Source organism: Oryzias latipes, chromosome 7 (genome assembly GCF_002234675.1).
Source record: "Oryzias latipes chromosome 7, ASM223467v1".
Lineage (NCBI taxonomy): Eukaryota > Metazoa > Chordata > Actinopteri > Beloniformes > Adrianichthyidae > Oryzias > Oryzias latipes.
Window position 1 is genome coordinate 34,005,519 of NC_019865.2, and position 11,446 is coordinate 34,016,964.

Below are 11,446 nucleotides of genomic sequence, written 5' to 3' on the forward strand. Positions count from 1 at the left end.
CCAGTCGTGTCCCGACTAAATAAAGGCTGATGTTATTCTTACATGTTTACGTGCAGCCAGCAAGCAGCACCACCCAAAACTAATGTTGTTAGCCCGTGTTAGCATACTGCTAATCCTGGCTTCGTTCAGAAAAAGCACTGACCACACGGATTAAAATTAAAATGATGAGTGAACAGGTGTTTCATAATAACCGTAACATTATTAAAAGCACGTTTAGAAGATCATCTCGTATTTTACCGAGCTGACATGTCAATGTATATAGCCGCTCGGCGCTGTTTAACATTGTTTTGTATTGAATTGTTACATTCAATAAAGTTTGAAAAAAAAAAAAGCCGCTCGGCGGAATTTATAGTCTTCCGGTTTTCAAACCCTACTGCGCATGTGCGAATGATTTATTCCGACGGAAAGTGTGACCTTAGTGAACGTTTTTATATTCTGAAAACATTTTTCTGGGCCCATGTACACGGTTGGATTCTAATCCGACCATTGATCCCATCAAGATATTTTGTACATGTAACCGCGGCTTATGGTGTCGACGCGCAACGTGCGATGGACGATGATATCGTCCATCGGCACAACCCTACTAGAGAAACCCACTTGTTGTGTAACTGCAGCAGCTTCTGCATGATAGGAGTAATGCCACGGGATGTATAGACATAGCTGAGCTCAGGTAAGAATCCATCTGTTCTGGCAGCCTCTAGTTACAAAAGAATGTCGCCCAGTTCTGTCAAGCTTTGATTTTCTCTGTTGGTAGTTTTTGGAAAATCCTGTACTTTTTTTTTTTTTTTTAACTTGTCCTGTCCAACAGCAGGGCAGACAGATGAGAGCTGAAGGCCTCTTGTGTTGGACATATTTTACTTTAACAACAGGGGTTATTAATCTTCAAACAAACCAGAGGTATGTTTGAATAAACCCCTTTTGTAATTGAAGCCAAACTTTATCCATTTGAATCATATTTGAAAATCTTTTGTGTTGGACCGGACGGAAAAGGAAAGAAGGGAAGAAGAGAGGGGGATGTTAGAGAGGGAAGGATAGGAGGGTGATCATAGGAGGGGGGAGGGGGATAAAACCATGAAGCAGCATAAAGCAACAAGCTACTGAATGTTTATCATTACGGTAAGGTTCGGATGTAATACAAATCTCAAAGTGCGGGGCCTGTCCACACACACGCTCAAATGTTATAAACACACGTGCTAGCTGCAAAAAAGTCCACATGTCAACATGTACACAATACCGATATTGTTCACACACGCATACTTATGCCTTCAAACCAACTAGTGTGAAATATTTCATTCAATCACGCAAACTATTAGTGCAAAGGTGAGCTAACAACTGTGCTCAATTGAGTGTTTATGTTCTTCTAAAATGGATGGTGAAATGTGAAAAGAAGGAGGGAGAGTGCCCAGCCATCCCCACACCAAGACCCCCGCCGCAGCAGCCACGGCAGCCAGAACCCCCCAACGCCACACGGGAGCAGGCAGAGAACAACCGCCCCCCGGGGCGATCACATCCACCACCCAGGCCAGGGCCAGCAGGGCCGCTGCGGGGCCCCAAGAGCCAGAGAGCAGGGAGGCATGGGGGGAAAGAGAGTGCAGCCCCAGCCCAACCAGAAGAGCAGCCCCCCCGCTGCGCCAGGAAGGCCCAACGCTCGGCCCCACCCGAGAAGGGTGCCCGCAGCCCTAGATGAGCACCTCATCACCACCCAGGAGTTCTGGGCATCCCCCCACCCCAACCCCAGGTACGAGCCAGGCCCCCCCAAGGGAGACCCGCTCCACGCTCCAGGCAGCCACCCACCCGGCCCACGGTTGGTCCAGAAAGGAGCAAGGCAGGGGCCAGTCATCCCCACCCAGGAGGGGGGCACCCCGGGGAAAAGGGGGGCCCATGAGGGGTGTTGTAAACATGGCCCGACCTGGCTCGGCCACAGTTGGAAATTTGGCGAGGCCCAGCACCCGGGGGCAAGGACCAGAACCCATACCAAAAGGGACACGGACACCCCCGGCTCAGGTGTGATGTGATCCCCGGCTTCTGACCCTGCCAGAAGGCTCATGGATCCCTCTCCCTGCGTGGAGAGAGGGCTGCCGGGCCCAGGAAGCCAGCACCCAGGGGACACGGCCGCCGTTGCCAAGGGTCCTGTACCCCCTACCAGGGATGGGGTAGGGGACAGATGGTCCAAGGTCCCACCTTCCTTGTGAAATGCGTGTGTGTGTGCTATACAATGTATATTTTGAGGGGTGAAGGGTGTGTGTACTAAGGGGGTGCAGTTAAAATTGGCAGGTAGGGCACTGAGGGGACATCTCCTGATTACTCACAGTGATGTCTCATCACCCTCCCCACCAAGGGGCCCTAAATGTCTGAGGTGCGGTTAAAATTGGCGGGTAGGGTGCTAAGAGGACATCTGCTGCTTGCTGGCAGTGATGTCCAAGCACCCCCCTACCAAGGGCCCTACATGTCCAAGGTGTAAATAAAACCGAGAGAGGGGGGGGGGGCATTCCATACGGCAACCATGGGAGGGGGACCACTGCCAAGTAGCCCCCCAGCCCTCAAGGTGCATCGCAGGCTAAACCCCCCCCCCCCCTTCACCCTATAATGACATTATATGAGGAAGAAGGTAAGTTGGGGACAGCTGGTAGACTGTCCCCTGGTGGTCAAACAGCTGTCCCCCAGCCCCCTCCAAGCTGTCCCCTCAGCCCAGGGGTCCCATCCCCCGAGGCGCTGACGCCCCAGGCCCAGGACCACCCACCCCACACAGAGAGAGAGGAGCCAGAAAGCGCCCCCCCCCCCCCCCCCCCCCTCCGAGCAAGTCCAGGCCCCTACCCCAGGGGCCGGCCCTGGGAGAGCTCTGGTAAGGCCTCGACGGGACCGAGGCAGCTAACCGGCCGGGGCATCCGACCAATTGCCTCAGCGGAGACCCGATCCGTCAAACCCCCAAGGTCCCGTACTGATAGTACCCCCCCCTGAAATCCCCCCTCCCCACAGGACAGGGCCGACCAGGGCCGACCCCCCCAAGCCCCCCCGGCTGGGGGGGCTTGGGGGGGGGGCTGGTCTCCGGGTGTCCTCCGGGTGTCCCCAGCACTTCCCCCCCCGAGCAGGGCCCCCCGCCAAACCCACCCACCCAGGCACCGGACCCGACCCCCCGACCAACGGAGTCCCCACAGCCCCCTGCCGGGCACCGGAGGCCCCGACCCCCACCCCGAACCATGGCAGATTGGCAAGGAGCAGTGACAACCAGGCCCCCCACCCCCTAAGTCATGGAGTTAGCTATAGGAGACTAAAGAGACTGAATTCTTTCAAAGTTACTTGAACTTTGGGCTGACATTTTTTCCAAGCTGATATGATCAAACAGCAGTTTCCTGTGTTGACTTATTTTTCCAGTTTAGTCAATTATCCTGTCTATGAAGATCATAGATACTAATCCTCCTTCTATATCGATGGCACTCATGTCACCAAGCACACAAAGTGACGGTGAAGCCGTGATTGAAACCTTAAGCCAGACTGATAGATCGGCACATACCTGCTGCCAGAGAGCCTGGACAGGCGTGCAGAACCACAGTGCATGCATGTAATTGTCGGGTAGATTACTGTCACAGTGCTCACAAATGTCTGAGTTACTGAGACCCATCTTGAACATCCTCTGTCCAGTGTAGTAAATTCTGTGTAGAGTTTTGAAATGGATTAGCAACAGATTTGGACTTTTTGTCAGTTTAAAGGTGTTTATACAAAGTTCTGACCAGAAGCTTTCATCTGTGCTGATGCTCAAATCTGCATCCCATTTTGTTGTTGGAAGTGAAATATTATTATCTAAATTACATAAAAGTTTGTATATTTTGGAGAGAGTTTTATTCATTGAAAAATTAATCAGAGAAGTAACTTCCTGGAATATCAGCAACTTAAATCTATTATTTCCAAAAGGTTTAAATACAGAGACAAAGATTTAAAGCTACCAGAGGTACCGGTAGTTATTTATTCCATGTTTGTCTTGTAGTTCCTGGGGAGTTATGAATCTTCCTTTCAATAATAGGCTCTGTGCACGTAACTAAGGAGTTCTACTTCCGCCGCCTTGAGTGTGAGGCCGACCATTTCCGGCTTGCGACTTCTATAGCAGCGACACTGCTGATTTTGTTTGCGAAAGATGGCATATTTCATCCGTTGTCTACAAGGTCTCCCAAAAATCCCCGTGAACGACATCTACAGGATTGTCGACCAGTGTTCACCTGCACCCGGTTGCAAGCGTGAAAAAGGATTTTGATTGTACATTTCAAGTTACATCCACAACTTTGAAGGTGAGTAGCAATACCTCAGCTGTTAAGTTACACATTGACTAGCTAGCAGCTAAGTATTTTAACTCTTGTTAAATCGTGTCAATATTACAACATACTTTATTAGTGTTATTAAATACATTACGTTTATCTGATTATCAACTGGTTGTGTGTATTTTTTATTTGCGATTTATATTTCCTCAGTTTCCAAGAAAGATCCAGTGACAGGAGTAGTGTGTGTGAGGGCATTATGTCATCCGTCAATGGACGGATTTTTAAGAGTGGGATGAGTGTAGCGTTAAGATGGTTACCCATGTTCCTGGGCTAATCATGTTCTTTTGGTTCTTTGCGTTACCCATGTTCCTGGGCTAATCGTGTTCTTTTGTTTTTTGCTCTAGGTTAACCACGTTCTTTTGGTTGACCATGTTCCCCATTCACGTTAAAAATCGGACAGTGTACGCTTAGTCCTACGTTACTATGTTATGTTTTCACAAACAGCAATCAGTGATGTAGTATAGTTTGTTTTTCCAGATATACTGAACATCCCAGGGTAAAGGTGAAACACATAAGATGGGTATAGTAATATAAACCTGCTAAGTTTAAGTAGGTATACTGCAATCTTGGTACTTTTTAAGTGGGGATTCTGAGTGTACCTGCAAATCAAACAGACTGCTCCACTGACCACATTAAAAGAAAAAGACTATTAATACCTTTACTAACAGTGTTTACAAGAAAAAAGTTAAGATTTTACTAGCTATTTTAACAGAGTACAAAAATAAATAGTAGCTTACTTGAGTAGCCCATATTAATATATGACAAATCAGTTATGCCACTTTTTAAAAAAAAATATTTTTTTAACATCTTTTTACAGGTGGGTCTGAAGGACTCGAACCCTGTTGAGCTGGCCCATCACAGCTGAAGATTAAGATAAAGATTAATCGCATCCAAACGTTTGTGTTTACATAAAAGGATGGTTCACCCAAAAATGAAAATTCTTTCATCATTTACTTACTCTCATGTTATTACAAACCTGTATAAATCTCTTTGTTCTGATGAAACACACACGAAGGAAGATATTTTGAGAAATGTTTGTAACCAAACCGTTTGTGGACACCATTCACTTCCGTAGTAGAAAAAAAGAATAGTATGGAAGTAAATGGGGCCCACAAACGTTTTGGTTACAAATATTTCTCGTTTTTTTTCCCTTCATGTTTACCAGAACAAAGAAATTTATATAGGTTTGTAACAACATGACAACATGGCTGAACTATCACTGTAACATATGTGTGTGTACGGTGTGTAAATATTATGTATATATAAATACACACACATTCATGTATACATTTAAGAAATATTTGCATTTATATAATGTATATACATGTATATAATTTATATTATATATAAATATAAATATTTTATATATAAATATAACTTTTTTTTTTTTTTTTTTTTACTTGTCCTGTCCAACAGCTGGGCAGTCAGATGAGAGCTGAGGGCCTCTTGGGTTGGACATATTTTACTTTAACAAGAGGGGTTATTAATCTTCAGACAAACCAAAGGTATGTCTGGATAAACCACTTTTGTAATTGAGGCCAAACTTTATTAATTTCAAACATGTCTGAAAATCTTTGGTGTTGGACCGGACGGAAAAGGAAAGAGGGGAAGAAGAGAGAGGGACGTTAGAGAGAGGGGGGGTAGGGGGTGATAATAGGAGGGGAAGGGGGATAAGACCATGAAGCAGCATAAAGCAACAAGTTTACTGGTTGTTAATCATTATGGTAAGGTTTAAATGTAAAAAAAAAAAAAAAAACGGCGGAGCCTGTCCACACACACACTCAAATGTTATAAACACATCTGTTAGTTGCAAAAATGTCCACCTGTCGACATGTACACAAAACAGATAGTGTTCACACGCATACTTATGCCTTAAAACCAACTAGTGTGAAATATTTCAGTCATTCAGTCTGTTGAGCTAACACCTGTGCTCAGGTGAGTGTTTATGTTCTTCTAAAATGGATGGTGGAACGTGAAAAGAAGGAGGGAGAGTGCCTAGCCATCCCCACCCCAAGACCCCCACCGCACCAGCAGCGGCAGCCGGATTCCCCCCAACGCCACACGGGAACCGGCAGGGAACAACCGCCGCCCGGGCGACCAAGCCCGCCACCCAGGCCGGGGCCAGCAGGGCCGCCGCAAGGCCCCCAGAGCCACAGAGCAGGGAGGCACGGAGGGAAAGAGGGCGCCGCCCCAGCCCAACCAGGAGAGCAGCCCCCCCGCCGCGCCGGGAGAACCCAACGCAGGGCCCCACCGGAGAAGGACGCCCACAGCCCCAGACGAGCACCCCACCACCACCCAGGAGTTCCGGGCATCCCCCCGCCCCAACCCCAGGTACGAGCCAGGACCCCCCAAGGGAGACCCACTCCGCACTCCAGGCAGCCATCCGCCCGGCCGACGGTTGGTCCAGGGAGGAGCGAGGCAGGGGCCCGCCGCCCCCGCCCAGGAGGGGGGAACCCCGGGGAAAAAAGAGGGCCCACAAGGGGTGTTGTAAATATGGCCCGACCAGGCTCGGCCACAGTTGGAAATTTGGCGGGGCCCAGCACTCAGGAGCAAGGACCAGAACCCACCCCCCAGGGACACGAACACCCCCGGCTCAGATGTAATGTGAACCCCCCCACCGCGCGGAGAGAGCACCGCCGGGCCCAGGAAGCCGGCACCCCGGGGACACAGCCGCCGTTGCAAAGGGGCCCGTACCCCCCACCAGGGAAGAGGCAGGGGACAGATGGTCCTAGGTCCCACCTTCCTTGCAAAATGTGTGTGCGTGTATGTGTGTTTGAGAGAGTGTGTGTGTGCATGTGTGTGTGTTTATGTTGGGATGTATATATTGAGGGGGGAGGGGTGTGTGTACTAAGGGGGGTGCGGTTAAAATTGGCGGGTAGGGCACTAAGGGGACATCTCCTGATTACTCACAGTGACGTCCCCTCACCCTCCCCACCAAGGGGCCCTAAATGTCTAAGGTGCGGTTAAAATTGGCGGGTAGGGTGCTAGGAGGACATCCGCTGCTTGCTGGCAGTGATGTCCAAGCACCCCCCCTACCAAGGACCCTACATGTCTAAGGTGCAAATAAAACCGAGAGAGGGGGGGCCCACTCCATACGGCAACCACAGGAGGGGGGCCACTGCCTAGTAAACCCCCCCCCCCAAGGCTCATCGCAGGCTAAGCCCCCCACCCCCTCACCCTATTATGAGGTTATATGAGGAAGGGGGTAAGTTGGGGACAGATTATAGACTGTCCCCCGGTGGTTAAACAGCCGTCCCCCGCCCCCCCCCCAGCAAGGGGGCCAGGCCCACCCAGCCCCGGGGCCCCACCCCCGGAGGCGCAGACACCCCAGGCCCAGCACCACCACCCCCACACAGAGAGAGGGGAGCCAGAAAGCGCCGCCCCCCCCCCGGAGCAAGCCCAGGCCCCCACCCCCAAAATATAACTTTTTTTAAAAATATATACATGATTCTGTGTGTTTATATATACATAAGTTACACACCGTACACAACACACCGTACACACACATGTTATGTAAACACAAACTTTTATTTTGGATGTGATTAATCTTTTGACAGCCCTAAATTAACCCTTCAGACCTGAATTGTTTAGAGTTTCTGAAAAATCTTAAAGTACATTTTCCAGCTCACGAGGCTTCTATAATTGAGACCAAATAAAAATAAAATGTCTGGCTTTAATTTTAATTTTTTAGTCCATTTCAATAAACGTCAGGTCAAAACAGGTGTTCTTTTTGTAGGTGTACAAAAATATACCAACATATAATTAAATAATAAACATTTTGTTGGTTTGAGGTTTTTGCGGGAATAGTCGATGGCGATTTTCAACTGTCTAGTTACCGACATTCTTTAAAATATCTAATATTTATTTGTGTTTCTCAATTTGTTTCAAATAGGTCCACATTGTACAAAGCCATCAGTGGAGAGTTGCTGGACCTGTCCACTCTCAGTGTGTCAGAGACCTACAAAGAGTTCACCCCTGTTTCTGCACCAACCATCTGTACAATGGGTATCACCTGTGAGGTCCCGCTAGTGGACTCTGCACTTGGTTTGGTACAAGCAGGCAGTCCCCTGTCATACCAACAACCCAAGACAAGAAGTCGCCCTTTTGCTCACATTGATGCTCCACCACGCCCAGATTTGCCATTGGCTGGCTGCAGACTGGAGACATCATGCAGTATGTTTGTTTTCACTGAGCATCAACAGCTGCACTTCAAGTCACTTGAGGTTACCTGGTAGATGGCAAACAAAATAGAATATGCAACTAAGAGTCAAAGTACATCAGCAGACTGGCATAGACTAAGAAAACTCAGACTCACGTCCTCACATTTTGGAGAAATATGCCATGTTAAACCATGCACCTTAGATAAGATAGCAGACCGGCTGCTCAAAGGGGTTCGTCAGACAGCAGCAATGAAGAGGGGTCTCGAAATGGAAGCTGATGCCATTGAAGAGTACTGCAAGCTTAAGAGGGTGAACTACTACACTTGTGGCTTCATTATACACGCCGACACTCCATGGCTAGGTACATCCCCAGATGGGGTTGTCTTTGACCCTACAGAAAATACTGAATTCGGCCTTGTGGAAATAAAATGTCCAAATGTTAAGAGCTATGTGGATTATCCTCGTCTGAAAATGAAAGACGGCAACCTGGAATTGAAGCAGGGTCATGGCTACTACTGGCAGGTGCAGGGTCAGCTGCTCCTGATTTTGTGGTGTTTGCGGAGGAAGACACCCTGATTCAAAGAATATACCGGGACAGTGATGTGATGCAAAAAATAAGAGAGAGCGCAGACTTCTTCTTTTTCTACACATACCTACGTAAATATTTGCTGTAATAAAATTAATTATCAGTAGAACTGTCTTGTTCTTGTTGATATCTCATTACAATGTGAGTTGTTTCAAGTTATTTAAATTAGTCACTGTCAGAAAGGATCTTGAGGACCAACCAAAAACGACAGACCCAGGAATGCAGCTTAATATTTATTGGCTGAGGAGACTACAGCTTGCAGTACTCGGAACAGACACCAGAGGGCGTTGCAAGAGATGGGAGCCGGAAGGAGTGGAAGGAGTCGAAAAACAGTCACTTAGAGAGAAGCGGGGGGGGGGGGGGGGTTTGAATGAGTAAGTCCTCTAGAGCAGTGTTTTTCAACCAGTGTGCCGTGGGAGATGGTCAAGTGCGCCGTGGAGAAATTGCCCTCATTAACTGATCTAAAAATATTTTCCATCTCCAGGAAATCAGCTCTTTGTTCATCCAAACAGGCCCTGATAAAACACTGAGTAGTTAGGAATATAAAAGATCTTAAAATTACTTTTTCTTTGTGTTTATTTAATTCTATTAAAGACATTTTGATAAGAATCACGGTACCGCGATTTAGCTGCAGCTATAACTGTGTAAGAAAAAGTCCCGCCCCTTTAACTGTCTCCGCCAATCATTCTTGAAGGCTTAATCACATGTCATCAGTCTGACCAATCAGAAGTGGTTAAAGTCTTCACTTCCTTGTTCTTAATTCTGCTGATAAAATCGCTCAGTTCTAACAAAAATACCAGCTAAAGCTCGTCTTTAGACGTTCATCTCTTAGAAAAAAACAGCCGCAACTTCCTGCTTTTTCTGCCACAATTATCACAAAAATCCACGTGAGATTGCGCGGGGGGGGGGGGCTGTCGATCAATACAGACCATGAATTTCTGCTTTTTTTTTTTTTTTGGATGCTGGTGTGCCGCGGGATTTTTGTCAGGGTTAAAGTGTGCCGTGGCTCAAAAAAGGTTGAAAAACACTGCTCTAGAGGCCAGTGCCGGGGATGACAGATTCTTGGGGTGGATCCGACTTGGAGTAGCAGTCTTGTGGAGAAACACACGGAGTGAGGGCGTCGGCTGACGAGCAGGCTGAATGCTTGGTTTCCTGAAGCGTGACAGGTAAGTAGATGTTTGGCTTGAGGACCTGGAGCGTTAACATAGACAGCGCATGAGGTTAATAACTTGAACTTCAGCTCAAAGATCATCAACAAGGCTGGTAGTCAGACAAAATGGCTAGTCCAGGGGTCGGCAACCCATGGCTCCGGAGCCACATGTGGCTCTTTCATCCATCTGTTGTGGCTCCCTGTGACTTTGGAAAATAAAGAGTATTTTATAATAATTAAATTTTATTTTAGTTTGTTTATTTTTCATGGCATTTCAAATGCGCTGCTAGCTCCGCACGAAGCGCGAGCCACGTAAAAAACAGCTTAGTAATGAGCTCGTATTTATCGGGCGAGACCTGCAGAGCTGATAGCAGGAGGAGACACGCGGGGCGGCTTCAATAAACACTCCGATCTTCTGCCGGGAACTTGACGTGCCGCGGGGCAGAGACCAACTCACTGATGACAGACTGAGAGTTCGCGCCAGTGTTGCCAGATAGAGTCACAGTTTTCCAGCCCAAAAGTCATCTGAAAACCGCTAGACTCAGCTTTTGTTGAGGTTTTTTGTCGTACTGGACTCCTTCTTCCACTTTCGGCTTCTCCCATCAGGGGTTGCCACAGCGAACAAGTCGCATGGTAAATTTGGCAATGTTTTACGCCGGATGCCCTTCCTGACGCAACCTTCTCAAACCGGGCTTGGAACCGGCAGAGGTAGAGAAGGGAACAGGGAGCAGCCCGGAGTCGAACCCTGGTTTCACGGACGGAAGGCGCCGCAAACCAGCATGAGCTAAACTGGCTTTTGTCGTACTGGACTGATAAAATAAAATATTTTTCTAAAGAAAAGATAGTTCAGACTAATAATAAAATGTGTCTAATATTGAATATTTCTTCAGCAGGCCGCCTTCTTCCATTCATTGGATTAACCCGCTCTATCCCCGCTATGGGTTCAAACTCTGTCAGAGATGCAAACACGGGCGTCAGATTGAGACGCAGCTTTCCCTGCGGAAGTTGAAGCAGAGACTTTCCCTGGGATTATTTATGAACTCACACATGGAAACATGATTACCAAGTAGAACTCTTCAAAATAATAAACCTGATCTCTCCACATTCTCAGTGTCTACCATGCATTGATAAACACATGCAGAGATCAGACCAGAACCAGTAGCTCCTCCCAACGCGGCCGCGGTATCTTGATCCTTTAAAGAACATAATGTGCATTTGCAGCGACGTCTGCTTCAGACGA